Here is a 17487-nt window from a genome sequence, read left to right as displayed (position 1 = left end):
AAATTTCATAGACAATACCTAAGCCATGGCCAAAGCAGGCAGCTTTTATATTTTTTAGACTAAGAAACTATAAATTTGAGAGAAATTGACAGGACAAAGAAACTTAGGTTTGAGTTTTTAATTAGTAAGGAATTTAAGCAAAATTTGGCCTTGAGGTAATAAATTAAAGCAACAAGGTCTGTTTATACAGGCTTCTCTGCCCGAATTCCCTGTCCCTGGCAATAAAGGATGCAGAGAATATACCTTTCATATGAAAGATTTATTTCCTGCTTTCAGGGAGCCAGAGGGTCAAAGTGGCCCTCTTGCTCTGGCCATTTCTTAGTAACTTTAAATCAAAATAATCAATATGCCATCGAGGCATATTTTAGGTGGCCTGTCCTGGGCCTGTCTGTGCCTAACAGAGAATGATACTCAAGGCATCAAATGTGTCTCCTGCATTTCAACTTAACTCCTTTCTGAAAAGGTGAAATCATCCTACTGCGAGTCTGGGAATTGGATTTGATCCTGGCGGTCACCCAATTTAACCTCCTGCCGGGAGGCACAGAGACCCTATCCCCTCCCAGCTGATACTGGAGCCTCAGGACACGCGTGATGGGGAGCTCTCCCCCTTGCACAGCAGCTCTTCCATCCTTGGATGATTCTGAGTCTTCAGAAATGGGTTTGACTTTCCTGTGGCTTCTGCTTATTCACCTCGGTCCTACCCTGCACAGGGAACTAAAATGAGCCCCGCCCTGATGACAAGAGCCCCTTGAGTATTTGCAGGCAGTTTGTACGGCCACCTCCTGTGTCTTCTTGTTAGTCACTTAATTCATCCCTCATTTATTCCAGATGCCCCTCATCTTAAAAGGTTTTCAAACCCTTCATCGTCTCGGCTGCATACATCTAAGCAAGCTCGATTTTCCAACTTCACTCTCAAAACATGGGTATAGAATCACACACAGTGATCCCGACCTTCACTTGTCAAATCAAAGGCTAGAGATTTATTTTTAAGAGGAATTGCTTCAAGTCTGGCTGCTCCGTATATGAACATCTCCCTGGGTGATGAAATATCCCAGCCTGATTCTACAACCTGACCCTCTGGGCTGGAAGGCAGGCTCTTCTCTAACGAGCCAAGAACAAGTTATCTACCCTGGACTTGGTCTTCCCATCTGTAAGTGGGGATAGCATTAGCACCTACCTCAGGGGATTGTTTCTAAAGATCATATGTATATCTACTATGTATAAAGTTCTAGCAATAGTGCCAGTAACATAGTAAACTTTTTTTTTGCTTTGTTTTTCATTGAAGTATAGTCAGTTTACAATGTTGTATCGATCTCTGGTGTACAGCATAAGGTTTTACTCATACATATACAGACATGTATTCGCTTTCATATTCTTTTTCATTATAGGTAAACTCTTAGTCAATATTATTATTGTGATCATTGCTCTGGAACAGGAGCCCATACTCCAAACCAAGGAAAATCCTCACATGTTGGGGATGACCAGTGAGAAACCTGAGACTGCCAGGAGAGTGGATCAGACGTTACCGTCTGCCCTGTAATTCACTGGCCTATCTACTCCCTTGGTTGCTACAAGCGCAATGTGGGACCACAGGGCGCTCTGGAAGACATGCAGCTGCCTCCATCCTCCAGGCGTGGCCCAGCTAGAAGTCTAGTGGTCTTCCTTTGGCTGCGATGCCTTTGATACTAAGAGACCCAGTGAAAGGGATGCAGCCGACCACGAGAAGCACCCTGCGGCCCTAGTGCTGTGTCATGGGAGTGCATCTGTCCCCACTGCTTCCGTCCCCCTGCAGAAGTGCCAGGGCCATGCAGACAGCCCCAAAGTCTGGCAGAAAAGGGCCTGCAAACTTAAGGAATAAAACATTCACGGAGGCGGACCTGTGTGCTCCCACCGACCGTATTTTCACTTAGGCACCACAGAGTAAACACTGCAGCTTGTACAGCATGACCATCAGGGTCGTGGCTGACCTTTGTATAGAGACACGGCAAAGCAGGGACCCAGGAGCATGCAAACCACCATCCCTCGGCTTGGAGATTTAAAGGTTTAGAATGTATCATTAGTTCCATTTCCTTACTTGTGCTCCTTGTTACAGGGTTTTATATTTACTAGAACTTCTTCCAGCTGCTGCTCCTGAAATCAAACAGGTTACCAAGGAGGAGACAGAAACAGCATCCCTACCTCACTCTGTTTCGTTCCCTCCAACGCCCATCCTATAAAGAAACTCAAAATCCCCGAAGGAGCCACATTCTCAGAGAGAAGTACTGAACTGAGGACAAACAGAAATCTGGATTCTGGCAAATCATTAACTGTAAGGAATGGCTGGGAGACACAGTGGTAACTCCTTAATCCTTCTAGGTTATTCCTGGTGGGTTCAATCTTAGACTCTAAAGGCAGAAGTCCAAGTTTTCCCTCTCCTGTGCTTGATTTTAAGTTGCCAGGGTTCAGATTCTTGCTTAACATAAGCTACATTATCATTGGTGTCTTAATTATTATTAAGATTATTAATGATTATGAAAATCTCACCCTAGAAAAAGACAAGAAAGAGGAAGAGCCAGATGTGGTTTTCTCTCTTTGTGAGAGAGGTGAGATGTAGGTCCTGGTGCATTTGGGTCCCCCAGGCAGCACCACACAGCCTCACTGCAGAGAGCTGACCTGCAAAGTCCCTTCTCTGACGGGCTCCCAGGGGACCAGCATCTTGTGACATTCTGTGCTGGGTACAGAGTCCCACTGGCACTCGCCTCTTATCTCAGCGTATGCCAGTGATCACAGCCACAAAGACCAGGGGACAGAATATAAAAGAATGGTCCTTTGTCTTCTTACCATTTTATCTTTTTTTCCCTCTAGAATTTGTATTTTGTACCAACCAAATTGTAACAATAAAAGCAGTTTTAGAAAATGGGAAAAATAGCCCTATGATATGATATCACAAGCTTATTATATCAAACTGTTTGGGGCTGTAGCCTCTTTAAAGTGTGTACTCAGCCACCAGGAGGTTTCTGAAAGTCCTCGTGGGCAGCTCATCCCCACCTCCCCCAAGTGTGCTGCTCCTGGAGTGTGGTCCTCCGGGCTTTTAAGGAATGAGGGTATGGGGATCAGGTTGGGAGACAGCATCCCCTCCATCTTTCATGGGGACGGACCAGAAGCCCCTGGCCATCACTTTTCCCCCATGGCATTTTGGTCCCTGTGAATCCAGATTCCCCATGATTTGGATTCTGGCAAATCAGTAACTAGAATAAAAGCAGACTGAGGAGGGAGCAGGGACCCAGGCCCCAGAGATGGGGACTGTGCCCTCTCAGCACACGCTTTTATAGGGTCTTATCAAAACCGAGACCTTTCTCCCCAAATGTCATTTTCTCTTCTCAAAACTAAGCCAGTCCTTTTCAAATGGCAGATATTCATTTCAAACACCTCACAAGCATCCCTGAACAAACTTCATGAGCCCATGAAGCCTGGACTTTGAGTATCTTACCCTGAATGGGAAACAAGATGGTTTGGGTGGACTCACGCTGGGGCTGCGCTGGTGCTGCCGAAAAACTTGGTGGCGTTGGAAGTGCCATGAACTGGGCCTCTGAAAAAGCGTGTCCTGATCCATATTCTGGCAGTCTGCTCCCTCTCGAGCAGGGAGGTGTGAGACCGAACACTGAGGACGTGACACCTGCTTCTTGAAGGTCTGTCAGAATTTACTGACAGTATAAGGTGGCACCTAATGTGCGTGGTCAGAGTTTGTGAGGCCGAAACCACCACCGTTGTCTTAGAATGAGCCAGTTCACCGTGCTGTTTGGCTGAAACTGGCTTTTGCCTGATGTCTCTGACGTAGATGCACAATCTAGATTGTCCAGAGTTGAACCCTCGGTTGAAATATCAGCAGATTCCAGTAATTCTAAGTGATGCAAGTTGTCCTGAAGTGCAGGGCATTATAAATCTAGGTCTTTCTTGGAGCAGATGCTAAAATAGGATTTATTTCTTAAGGGAAGTGCCTGTGTGAGAGAGGAGGAAGGGACTGGTAAAGGCTGGGAGAGCCCTGAGACCACATGTTAAGTGTGACCCCCAAGGGAAGGAGACAAGGAAGGAAGTTTGGGAGGTGTGCGGTGTAAGAAGGTTTTGGCAAAGCCTCTGGGAGTCCTTGAGGCAAATTCAGACAGGAGCAGACTTGCCTTCATTCCCCTCAGTCATTGGCTAGGAGCACACAGCCTGTGGGGAAACCTGGCTCAGAACAAACGCAGTGATGGATTCCAGAGCCCAGCAGCCTGGGCCCCTCAGTCAGTGGTTGCTGACTGTTCTCCCATAACTGGGGGTCTGCAAGGTGCATTCTCCCGACTGCCACACGGAGTCCTGGAAACCCACAGAAGCCTCCAGTAAATTACTCTATGTAAGTACACGATGTGCATGTGCAACGAATTCTCAAAAACAAGCCATTTGTCTCCTAAACTGATTATAAAATGGATGGACCAAGATTTTGACATCCAAAATGAGTGGAAGTGTCTTTCGAAACAATTGCCTTGGGAAGTTGTATGCTGTCGTGGAGGGCTCTGAAGTCAACCCTAACTGCAGTCACGTCAGAAAGTTTACTCAGTACTCTCGTCCCTCCCCAAGTCTGAACATGCCTGTGGCGAGAAAAGCAAGATCAAGGCTTTGCAGAGAATTCCTCCGTGAGACTCCCCAGGAGGAGCCCCGCACACGGAGCTTACCCTGCATGGACCTGAAGGACCAGAGGTCAGAAGATGCCTTTAGCAGAGCCTCACTCTGCACCCTTCCTTTTCCCCGCTTTCCTCACACACCACATGGAATGCGGGGAGCTTGTGTTCCCTTTGCTCTGACCCAGTGTTCCCAAAGTAGTTCTCAGTTTTTCTGAGTTAAGTTTCTCCTCTGCGTGTCCTCTGTCCCTAAAATGGTGCTAGAATGTTGGTGGGAACACCAGCCCGATTCCCTGCCACCATGGTTGGGAAGCACCTCACTTACATTCCAGCGTTTTGATGCCAGTGATCCCCTCCCACTTGGGAACCAGAACATCAGAATGACTGGCTCTCTCTGTGGTCATTGTCTTGGCAGCTCATTCTGGAACATGCTCTCAGCAGCCTGTGCTCTTAGCAGCCAAGTGCCCTTTGATCATCAGCAATCTGGAGAACACATTCTGTTCTCAGGTCACCAGAGATCATGCTTAGAGTGTGGGAGGAAATACTCTTGGGAGCAAAATACGCCAGATGCTTTGTATCACCTACATGCTTTATCTTCTGCATTTCTGGAGGCTGTCACGGGTGCCTAGTTGCATCAAAAGTTTAATAACAGCCAGAGAAGAGGGAATGGAAATGGAATATCAAAACTTCACTTCCGTAGCATAACTAGTACATTTCTAATTGAATACACTTATATGCGCACTGCACATTTTTTTTTCATTTTAATGCTCAACCATATTTCTAACATAATTTAAATTTGAGCAATATGGGTTTTCCTCTGTATTGTCAAGTTGAGTTAAATGAGGAACAGAAATATTTTCAATGGTTTTCACGTGGACAGTGATTTAGTAAAACTTATCCCTGATCATTCCTCTGTTCTGAAGACTATACGCACAGTTATTATTTGCTTAAACTCCAGTTATTCTAAGAAACACACATTTTACAATGAACATTAAGCTGAGCTTGCTGGTTTCTGAGTTCTCTTTGCCTCTGATGGCAGATGTCAGTAATCTCAGACCATTGGTAGATGTATGCTTACTGGGTCAGTGGTGATATATTTTGAAAAATAATGTTGTCCTAAATATTGCAATGTTGAACAGAGGCTGAGGGCTTCAAACTCACATTTTCAGTTTAGTTTAAAACCAAACAGGATGTCAGTTCATCATATATGTTTAACTCCAGCCCCCCAAAACTTCCAATTGAGATAACAGTATAGAAACATAAATGCGCAGTCAGCCCCAGCAGTAAAGAAATCAAGAGATAAACAATGGATTCTGGCAAATCTGTGAACATTGGAAAGCAAATGAAATCTGTTGAAGATGAAACAGAGTCTAGACTAGATTGTGAGAAGCCAGTACAGAGCTTCCATTCCGGAACCCCGGGGAAGCTCAGGGCTGGAGGTCACCAGCAGAGTGATCATGCAGTTTATTTTCTAAACCAGGACACTTTCGGAAGTAAAATGTGGGACTACTGGTGCTCACCCTGGGTGGGACTGTGCTGGGAAATTAGGACACGTCGTCAGAAGGCAAGATGCAGGTCAAGGCTAAGGAGAGGAGCTGGATAGAGGGGGTTAACAACCGAAGCAGTCAGCCTCCCCAGCAGGGTACCAAGGGAGCAGGGAGCTCGGTTCTACAGAAATCAAGCAAACAGATGTGGAGAGTTAGTGCTGTTCATGTGGATGCCGCTAAGCTCAACGCCCCTCGTTCTGGCGTTCGGGGGCCTGGCAGCTTCAGTTTCTGGCATTCTCGTCATGTTACCCACATGTCCCACGCCTGGGTCTTTGGCCTTTAGACCCCATTTTACAGTGAGTGTCGTCGGGGGTAGTCTTCCATTCACTTTCCTTCTCAACTTTACTGTGAGTAAGAATCACTGAGGGAGCTTTCAAAAACCCCAGCTCCCAGGCCTTGCTCGAGACCAGCTCCCTTGGACCCTCTGGGGATGGCAGCCAGGCATCGGTATTTTTTAAAGCTTCGTCAGTGATTCCAATGTGGCGCCAAGGCTAAGAAACCCTCCTCTTCACTCTCCCTCCTTCTAGGGATGGCAATGGCCTTCCCATTTTCCCGTGGCTAAACGACCATTGGCTGCTAGAAAATGCAAGGAATGACACTTAATCAGAAAAATATTTTCAATTTATTATCTGATTGCAGCTTTTGTCATAAAAAATGCTATTTCTTAGTTTTAACATTTAGAATAAATTATTTTAGTTTATTATGGTTATAGAACAGAATATAAGTGTTATTCTTGACGATAAGAGTAAATGTGTGACAGACATAGTAAACAATCTTATGGTTACTGGGGAAATGGGGTAGGAGGGAATAAATTTGGGAGTTTGAGATTTGCAAACGTTAGCCACTATATATAAAAATATATTTTTTAAAGTTTCTTTTGTATAGCACAGAGAGCTATGTTCAATATCTTGTAATAACCTTTAATGGAAAAAATATGAAAATGAATACATGTATGTATACGCATGACTGGGACATTGTGCTGTACACCAGAGATTGACACATTGTAATTGACTGCACTTCAATTTAAAAAAAAAGGAGTGGTAAGGTAAAAGGAATAAGGAGGACTGGAGGGAGAGGTGGTACATTTTGGGCGCATTAGTTACTGATTTAAAGGTAACCAGCAGAAGACCTAGAAAATTACTTTTCTAATTATTTTTCATCTAAGAAAGATAGATACAAGTAGCAGCTTAACTCCATGTTATTTAAAGGTAAGAAGGAGACCACCCAGGGAAATAAAGGTGAACTTGTAACCGCTGTCTCTCAGGGGTGGGTCTGGGACAGAGAGGAGTTCAGTATTTCTGAAGTTTTCCCTTGTACGTACCACTAACAAAAAGTACAGATTAAAAGTAAATAAGTAAAAATGGGATTCCACACTGTGGTGCACATCAAGGGATGGTTTGGGAGAATATCCTAGCCAAGGCCATTTTGTCGATGGTAACCGCAGCCCACCGCCCACATCTGCCAAATGCGGGAGCCCCAGGCTCTGCTCACAGCGGCGTTGCCTGCCTAGGTGGTGGCGCCCTGATTCTCCATGGCCAAGACTTTGGAATGTGGTTAGTAAATGACCCCCACAGTGTTACTCCATTTATAGTCTTTAATATTTTGTACACTCCCAGGAGAGATGTAGAGGAAGTGACATTTACAGAGAGTCTGCAGGGCGACATTTCAGTTTAGCACCTTGCTGATTCTTCTGACCATAACTCTAAGCAATGACAATTCTGTTAGTGCCAGAGGTTCCAGCAGATGGTTTCAGTCTTTAGGTGCCTTTAGATGTTTGAGGAATATCTGTTGAGAGAGACCACAGGTGTAAATACAGCAGTGAGTTGAATGGAGGAGCTGTGAGGTCTCTTCTGGGCTGTACCTGCCATCAGCGGGTTCTGCATCTTCAACTGTGTCACTTAACTTCTGAAAGATGTACAGAGCAAGGGACCCCTGACTCAAGTATGCAGTTCCCTTCCAGCCTCATGCTTTGCACAGCAAGGGTTTCTTCCAAAATAGGAAGCGTCAATGTTTGTCTCTGGGTTTTCTTAAGTTTTTCTCTACTACCTCTGTTGATCTTTAAAATATGGGCTGGTCTGTTATGCAGGTCAGCAACATGCCTTATCTTCAAATAGACAGGATTAAAATTCCAGCTCCATCACTTTTTAGCTGGATGACCCTGAGCAAGTTTTTTAACTTCTTTAAGCCCCAGCTCCTCACCTATAAAATGAGATCATATGTTTCCTACTATTAGAATTTGAGGTCCAAAAAGATTCTCAATAAATGGCAGCTTGTTATGCTGAAGAAGAAGATAGCACTAAGAGCCTAATGGGTGCCCCCTAGATTGGAAGACAGGGAGGATTGGTTGTCATAAATTCACAAGGAGAAGTCCAGTGTGAGTTTGAGATAACTAGGTCAGATTTTCCCATTTCCCTCATTTGCAAAACAACAAGACTTCTGTCCTTACATGAAATTTGTGTACTGGGGGAATCCATAATCACCATCTGTGTTCAATAGAGCCAAGAAAAATAACAGGATAGCAGATTAAGTATCCTTGGGCCATGTTCCTTTTCTATTCCTGGCCATTTTCATTCTTTTGGGGGTGGGCAGGGGCATAACACATGTTAACATAATGTGCTATGGAGAGATTCAGGATGCCAAGAGAATATATAAAGCTATAGCTTTTTTAAAATTGAAGTACAGTTGATTTACAATGTGTTAATTTCAGGTGTACAGCAAAGTGATTCAGTTATACATATAATTTACATATGTAATACATATTAAAATGTATATATAAGATATGTTAAAATATATGTATCTTTTTTTCAGATTCTTTTCCATTATAGGTTATTGCAAGATATTGAATATAGTTCCCTGTGCTATACAGTAGGTCTTGTTGTTTATCTGTCTTATATATTGTAGTCTGTATCTGTTAATTCCAAACTCCTAATTCATCCCTCCCCCAACCCTTGCCCCTTTGGTAACCATAAATTTGTTTTCCATGTCTGTGAGTCTGTTTCTGTTTTGTAAATAAGTTCATTTGTATCATTTTTTTTAGATTCTGCCTATAAGCGATATCATATGATATTTATCTTTTTCTGACTTACTTCACTTAGTATAATAATCTCTAGGTCCATCCATGTTGCTGTAAATGGCATTATTTCACTCTTTTTTATGGCTGAGTGATATTCCATTGTGTGTGTGTGTGTGTATGTGTGTGTATGTATCTAATACACATCTGGATAAAGATGACACTTGGTTGGATATTTCATGAACATTTAGATTTGTTTCCATATCTTGGCTATTGTAAATAGTGCTGCTATGAAGATTGGGGTGCATGTATCTTTTCAAATTAGAGTTTTCATCTTTTCCAGATATATGCCCAGGAGTGGGGGATCATATGGTAACTCTATTTTTAGTTTTTTAAGGAACCTCCATGCTTTTCTCCATAATGGCTGCACCAATTTCTGTTCCTACCAACAGTATAAGTGGGTTCTCTTTTCTTGAGCACTTATTATTTATAAACTTTTTGATGATGGCCATTCTGACCAGTGTGAGGTGATATCTCATTGTAGTTTTGATTGGCATTTCTCTAATAACTAGTGATGCTGAGCATTTTTTCACATGCCTGTTGGTCATTTGTATGTCTTCTTTAGAGAAATGTCTATTTAGATCTTCTGCCCATTTTTTGATCCTGGCCATTTTCACTAGCCTGTGTCTACTGTAGGGTTCAATACACTTGACCTTCTGATGGGGGCAGACCTCCTTTTGGCCAGGTAAGGGCCCCGCCTCTACCTCCTCAGATAACTATGGTCACCATTGGGAGTTCATTGACTTGGGCGTCTTCTGTCTTTGTTGGGGTTAGAGCATTTTGATAATCCATTAAACTGAGTTCTGTATTTTCATCTTTGACTTATAGAAAGATGAAGGAGAGGCAGAGGAGGCAGGAAAGGAGAACATATCCAGATGACAATGATTTATTTGCTGTTAGGCATCACTTGTTCTTCGCAGTTTCCTATTTTTTTTAGTATGGAAATAATAGTCCTCCAGTCCTTCAAAGGAGATTTAAAAATATATATATATATATATATATATATATATATATATATATATATATATATATATATCTGTATGTTTTGGGGCTTTAAAGGCTAAGAAAGAACCTATTTGTATGTTTAGATGATTGGTCCTTTGTTTTTATTCAACCATTTTGTCACAAAGTTTCTTACTGGTGATTAACCACCGAAATCAAGTAGACAATGTAAATCCAATTGAAATGCTGTGTGTTGAGTATACACCAGATGGAAATGTTACAGCACTCTTCCTAGAAGTAAAGTCCCGAGTAGTTTAGTATCAATGGTGCCCATATAGGATTTTACTATTTTTGTCATCTCTGGAAAAAATAAAACAGTGGTGACCCAGGGAATTGGAGGAGAGTCCACATCCAACTGCTTATTACTGAACTAATCTGTCTTAATTCAACTACCTCAGCCTTAATTCATGTTATACATGGCTTTGTTTACCACTTTAAGCAAAAAGAGCCATATCCTGAGTGACCTCATTTACAGAATTTTCCTGGATGGAAAATAAATGTTGAATGTTCATTTTTACATGCATATTTCATAATTAATGTTTCCTGTTTTACTATGAGTACTTTTACTGGGAGAAAACAACTGATTCCATCTTTACAATGAGTCTTCATTACCAAAGTAATCTCTCTTATGAATCCTTTGTAGCATTTAAAAAATTTTCATTTATATACATTTTTGTTTTCTCTTAAGTTTATTTTTAAATATATCTTATTATTGTTGTTCCATTATATAGTTAGTTTTTTTTTAATTTAGTCATACAATTGAATCTGAGTAACAGAACTATTTTTGGTTATTTATTGCTATTTCTTTTCTTTTTAAGAATTGTATCTTTTGTCCATATTTCTAACAAAATATTCATCTTTTTTTCTTATTGATTTATAAGCCCTTTTATATGTTATGGCTATAGATTTTTCATCTTTAGAGGTGTCAGGGAATTTAGAGATTATCCTCTTCCACTCATTTGTTGACATTTCCCATGAACTCTAGATTTATCTAACAAATCTCTCTACTGGATTTGTCATTGACTACTCCAACTTAACCTTTGCAAAACTGAGCTTTCAAAACCTGTTCCCCCATCTGCAGTTTTTACAGACTTCCTCTTCTGAGCAAATGGCATTTGTTCCTGGTGGTCAGATGCAAAACTTTGAAGTTACCTTTGACTCTTCTCTTTACCTCTACCTCCTAATCTACATAATCACCAAGCCTATCATTCTGTTTTCAAAATATACCCAGACATGGTCACATCTCCCATCTCCCCAGTTCCTCCCCGGTCAAAACTACCTCTCACCTCAATAGCACCATATCTAGTTCATTCCCTGTCTTCATCTTTGGCCCCTTACAGTTATTGTCTCATTGGGGTGGTCCTTTTACAAGATAAGAACATAATGTCCCACTTCTCAAAATCCTCCAGTGACTCCCATATAACCCAGCGTCCATACAGTGGCCCACATGATCTTGACCCACTGCCACCCCCTCCCCACCACACCCCCAGGTTTTTTTTCTCTACTGTCAGTTTCTCTTCATCCACTCATGTCTATTTTTCTTCAAACATCGTAAGCATACTCTTGCCTCAAAGCCTTTGCGCACATTTCCCCTTTACCTGAAATGTTCACCTCCACACACACTCAAATATAAGCACTATGACTGCAAGGACCTTCTCTACTTTGTAGCTGTTGAATCCTCAGCACCTAGAACAGTGTCTGACGGTTGACTGGAGCAAAATAAATGATTATCAAATAACTGAATGAACTGTACGGCACTAGCGATCATTTTTGGTAGTGTTGTAAAGAATGCTTTGTGGCATCATATGGCTTTTGCAGAACTAGTTGAATTCCTAGAATTAAGATAATACTGCTTAGATGCTGAATCCTTGCACTAGAATAAAATACAGACTCTTTGCCCCTGTCAATCTCTCCAACAGCTTCTCCTTCCTTTTTCTCCCTCTCACTACTTTCCAGGCACACTGAACTCCTCTCTGCCCTTGAACAGGCCAAGCCTAGTTGAGCCTTTGAGATGGATATCCTCTTTGAGGGGAAACATCTATTCCTGCATCTTTGGATGACTCCTCACTCAGGTCTCATTTTGAAGCTCCCCCCTTGGTGAGACCTTTCCCAGTCACTCAAACTAAATTACTCCCCTGTTTCTTTCACACCACACTCATTTATTTTCCTCTCAGCGCATATCTAGAGAGCAAAGACCTTACCTATTTCCATCACTATATAGCAAGAGGTTCCCATTACATGACAGACATGGGCCCTCACAAAATATTTGGAGGATGAATAAAGTCATTAGTCTAGCTGCTCAATCTGATTAAGATCTGCGCCACCAAGATGGCGCTAGCCATGGTGCTGAAATGATATATCTGTGAATCTGTTTCTCACAGAGTCTGTGAGACCCTCTGGGACAGGTACAGGGTTTAATTTATAATCACTTCCCCACTATTTCCTACAGCTGCTGGCACCTAGTGGTACTCCATCGATGTTTGCCAAACCAACATGAAGAGGCAGAAAGGCGGTACAGCCTCTTCACAAGTTCATTTCACTTGAGGGATAGAGAATATGAATCACAGATGGTAAAATACTAAAAAGTGAATATTCTGAGATGGCCAAGGGCAGCCATATGAGGATGAGTACACAGAAGAGTTAAGACGTGGAAAAATTAAGTGCCTGGAATTAGCTCTTATAGGGAGAAGAAATACAACAGTGAGATCATCGGTTCAGGTGCTCATTTCAGAGCAATGCCAAAGCTTCTGGTGCTATAAAATTACGTGGTCTTTTTTTTTTTTTTTTTCTTGGCTAAAAAATAATGTTACTGATGTGCTACATTTAATGGCTCCTGTAACTCACCTTTTAGATTACCCATGCACACTCCTTACAGTAGCTGTTCTAAACTACCCACATTTTTTTTCCCCCTCCAAATCCTTTCTCCATACTGATAGGCCTATCTTTCACTTTTCTGAGAAAGTCAAGGTCATTAAAGGGGAATACCCCTAACCTCCTGCCTTCTCCACCAAAAACATGTATGATCCAATACACATCTCCTCCTCATTCTCTTCTGTCTTGCATAATAGCTGCTTTTCTTCTTTCCTAAAATTAACCTTAACATTGTATCCCTTTCCCTTTAATTTTATCAAACAACATTTTGTCTGATCAATTATTTCCAATTTCCCAGCATCATGCATACCTTTCTTTCCACTAGTTTCTTTCCTTTGGACTTCAAACACGCACAGGTCTTCCCTGGCTTAGAAAACCAATGGTTGCTGTTGTTGCCCTCCATCACCACCACCCCCCTCCACAATGCTGCCATATATTCCTTCATGACTGTGGGTCTTGTATACATGACATGCCATTTCCATTTTTTCACAGTATAGTTTTTCTATCACCACAAATTTCTACTCATACTTCAGGTCTCTCAGCCTTCAGCTTTGTTAAAAGTGGACTCTCCTGCTACAAATGTGGATCCCAAACATGGCTGTCTACATTTCACCTTCAGTGACCTCCTCCCAGTGTTGACTCTGTCTAGTTGTTATGTGGAATTCATCCTATGACTTGCCCTTGAATTTCAAGCATGAGACATATACACTTACTTTTCTTCTGACTCCACCTCTGAATTGTTTTATTTCCTAATTGTGGATAACATCCCAAGGCTTTCTACTCTTTTTTATTTAAAAAAAAAAAGTTTTCCTTGGAGAATTTGTCCACCTATATACCTTCAGTAAAACAGTACACCAATTTCCAAGATAACTGAGCACATTTTAAGGGCCAGACAATGTTTGGGCATCATGCATCGAATATTGGAATGATTCATAGAAATAGGACACTGGACTAGCTGGATAACCATTGTGTCAAATATTATTTTACAGGGATGCAAAGAAAACCAAAATTTGAAAAAAATTAAGAAGTAAAAGCTTTGTTAGAAAATAAGGTTACAACACAGTATGATACATATATACACATACATATTAAATAAATTGTAAAAGAGAAGTAAATGCTTTTTCTGTGTCTACTGAGATGATCATGTGGTTTTTGTGCTTCTTTTGCTGACGTGGTGTGTCACATTGATTGATTTGCATATGTGGAACCATCCTTGTGACCCTGGGACGAGTCCAACTTGATTGTAGTGCATAATCTTTTTAATGTGTTGTTGGATTTGGTTTGCTAATATTTTGTTGGAATTTTTGCATCTATATTCATCAAAGACATTGGCCTGTAATTTTCATTTTTGGTGGTATCTTTGTCTGGATTTGGTATCGTGGTGGATTCATAGAATGAGTTTGGGAGTGTTTTCTCCTCTTCAATCTTTTGAAAGAGTTTGATAAAAGATCAGTATGAGTTCTTCTTTGTATGTTTGAGAGAATTCCCCAGTGAAGCCATCCAGTCCTGGACTTTTGTTTACAGGGACTTTTTTTTAATTAAATATTCTATTTCACTTCTAGTGATTTTCTGTTCCAATTATCTATTTCTTCTTGATTCAGTTTTAGTGGACTGTGTGCTTCTAGAAACCTGTCCATTTCTTCTCAGTTGTCCAATTTGTTGCCATGTAATTGTTCATAGTAATCTCTCTCTCCCCCCTTTTTTTTTTTTTTGTATTTCTGTGGTACTGGTTGTAATTTCTCCTCTTTCTTATTTTGTTTATTTGGGTTAAGAGGGAAGTAAATGGACAGGATGGGCAACTAGCCAGGATGTTGTCTGAGATGCCACACTTGTGGAAGTGATGTCTCAGTTGAGCCACTGGCTGCCTTGGGGTAGGGGTGGGCAAATGTTGCAGGGAAGGAGGAGCATGCACAAAGGACTGCAGAAGAAGACAGTGTGGCACATGCCTTCATTCACTCACATGCCCTGGGCACTTGAGTGTCTACTGGCATATCATCAAGATGACTAGTCATTATTTCTTGGACACTTTATTTCATGGGAAGCTTCAGGGCCTGTGAGGACACTGGGTAGAATTCCTGGCTGTCTAAGAGCCCATGGTCTAGTGGGGGAAAGGCCAAAGGAGTGATCAAAGTGAATCCACTGTGAGAGGGAAGAACACGTACTGAGCTGAGTCCAACAAGGAGGGGAAGGTAAGCGGAGCCTCGTAACCACACTTGCACTCCTTGCAGTTATAGAAACGATCACTCTGCTGGGTGGACGGAGGACTGGCGGCCACACACATTATGACTTTGCCTGGCATGTCCCTCCTACAAGCGCCTCCTGGATTCACTGAGTAGGCTAACTGCAGAAACAAACAACTTCAAAATCTCAGTAACTTCACAGGAGAAAAGTGTATTTCTTACCTCCCTTCATACTCCAAAGCAGTTCTGAGGAGGAAGAAGACTGCTCCACACAGTCATTCAGGAACCCAGGACACTTCCCTCTTATACATCTTATAACTCTGCATTTCCTAGGGACTCGGAATCCAAAATGTGGTTCCAGCCCTCAGTGCCAGCATCACCCGGTAACATGTTAAAAATGCAGATTCAGAGCCTATTGAGTCAGAGGTTCTGGCGCTACTTTCAGAGATACGTGTTTAACGAGCTGTCCAGGTGATTCTCAAGTTTGAGAACCGTTGCTAAGGCCTAGTGGGTGGGGGCAGGGAGCATGTAGGGTCACACAGGAGGGTTTTAAGTGCCAGTCTCAGAAGTAGCACACACTGCTTCTGCCCACGGTCCACTGGCTGCAACTCAATCATGAGGCCTTCTCTTCCTATTTAAGAAGCTGGGACAAAAGGGGTGGGGGCTGTGAGGGATAAATTAGGAGTTTGGGATTAGCAGATACACACTGCTTTATATAATATAGATGAACACAATTTTATACCGTATAGCACAGGGAACTACATTCAATATCTTGTAATAACCTATAACGAAAGAGAATATGAAAAGGAATGAATATAGACGTGTGTATGTATAACTGAATCACTATGCTGTACACCAGAAACTAACACAACGTTGTAAATCAACTATACTGAAAAAGAGAAAAGAAACGATGAAAAACAGGAAGAAGAAATAGCTGAGACGTCCAGTCCAGCTCTGTGTCCAGGAAGAAAAGAGCTGCCCTCAGAACTGTCCTTCTTGCTTCTAGGACTCTCTCTTAAAGTCATTGTCCCCTCAGCAGTCAGACTAATACTCCAAAAAGGTGAATCTGTTATGCTGCTCCCTGACGGAAACTGCCACAGTTCCCATAGCCTTTCAAATGACATTTCTTAATCCTCCAAGGACTGGCCCGTGTTGCCTCTGTGGCCTCATGGCTTGCCATCCTCCCTTGAACTCTAAACCCCTGCCATCTTGAACTGCAGAGCTAACAACTGCTGGTCCTCTCCCCAGTCACATGCCCTCTTCTCTGGACCCCCACACCTGCTGTTCTCCCCACCCTCGTTTCCTCCTGGCCACTCCCATTTCTCCATCACGGCTCAGCTGGGATGTGACTTTGTCTAGAAACATCTCCCTGAAGCCACTCCCTCTCCCTCCAGACTGGGTTAGATGCCCTCTGTTAACCCAGCATAATTCTCATGACCTTGAGTCTCTGTCACCGAAGTCTCTGGAGGGCAGAGGCTGTATGTTCCCTGGTGTTGGTTCCTTGCTGCCTATCAAGAGCCTGGCACATGGTAGATGCTCAATTCTCTGGTAAGAAATTAATTCAGGGAGGCTTAGCAGATGCCCCATGGGAGTTCGTAGGTGAGAACGTTGATTGTTTGCATTGCACTTGGCCAGAATTTGCTATTCAGTTTAATACACTCACTCTCCCTCAATTAAGCATGGCACCTAAACTACAGTTGAGACCTTCCCCATCACCAGAAAGTCAGCTCAAAGCCCCACCCTGGTCACTGTCAGCCCATCTTTTTTATAGACAAAAGTCTGCATGTCTTCCTCCTTGTGAATTTACAAACATGATTTACATAATAAATAGGAAAATAAGGAAGCTCAGTATCTGAAGTGTAATCAAATTACATTGTTTAGAAAATAGAATGTAAATCTCGCTGGTGCTGGTGGGACAACAGAGATCTCTCAGCAGCTGAATTACTGGATGAATCAGTCCCCTATTCTTGTCAGTGCTTCACCATGACTCATTCTAGTGGACTAATTTGTGACTGAAAATGATAAACTCAGAAGACACTCTCTTAAAAACATACAGCAACACCCTTCAGAGGGACAGGAAAACAGGCAGCATTAGCCTCCAGGACAGACTTGCTTCTGCTCCACGTCCTCCCCTCGCCAGTGCTCCCAATCATACCATGACCACCTCCCTCCTGGACCTTGCC

General features: G+C 42.4%; 1 protein-coding gene and 1 long non-coding RNA gene across 6 annotated transcripts in view; one reads left to right on the top strand and one right to left on the bottom strand.

Annotated features, from left to right (window-relative positions):
* The window catches only part of LOC116657918, an 80368-nt gene that overhangs the window by 9680 nt on the left and 53201 nt on the right, over positions 1 to 17487 (bottom strand). The window contains exon 4 of one of the 3 annotated variants that reach the window (XR_004313091.1): positions 7149 to 7966. The exons of the other annotated variants lie outside the window; for them this stretch is intronic. This is a non-coding gene — a long non-coding RNA (uncharacterized LOC116657918). Of the gene's footprint in view, positions 1 to 7148; positions 7967 to 17487 lie in introns of those variants that run through there. 3 annotated transcript variants of the gene reach the window in all.
* The window catches only part of MACROD2 (mono-ADP ribosylhydrolase 2), a 1866240-nt gene that overhangs the window by 1813760 nt on the left and 34993 nt on the right, over positions 1 to 17487 (top strand). The gene's annotated exons all lie outside the window — the stretch shown is intronic.

Source organism: Camelus ferus, chromosome 19, assembly GCF_009834535.1.
Source record: "Camelus ferus isolate YT-003-E chromosome 19, BCGSAC_Cfer_1.0, whole genome shotgun sequence".
Classification (NCBI taxonomy): Eukaryota; Metazoa; Chordata; class Mammalia; order Artiodactyla; family Camelidae; genus Camelus; species Camelus ferus.
The sequence above is the reverse complement of the archived record's forward strand: the minus strand, read 5'-3'. Positions and strand labels throughout refer to the sequence as shown.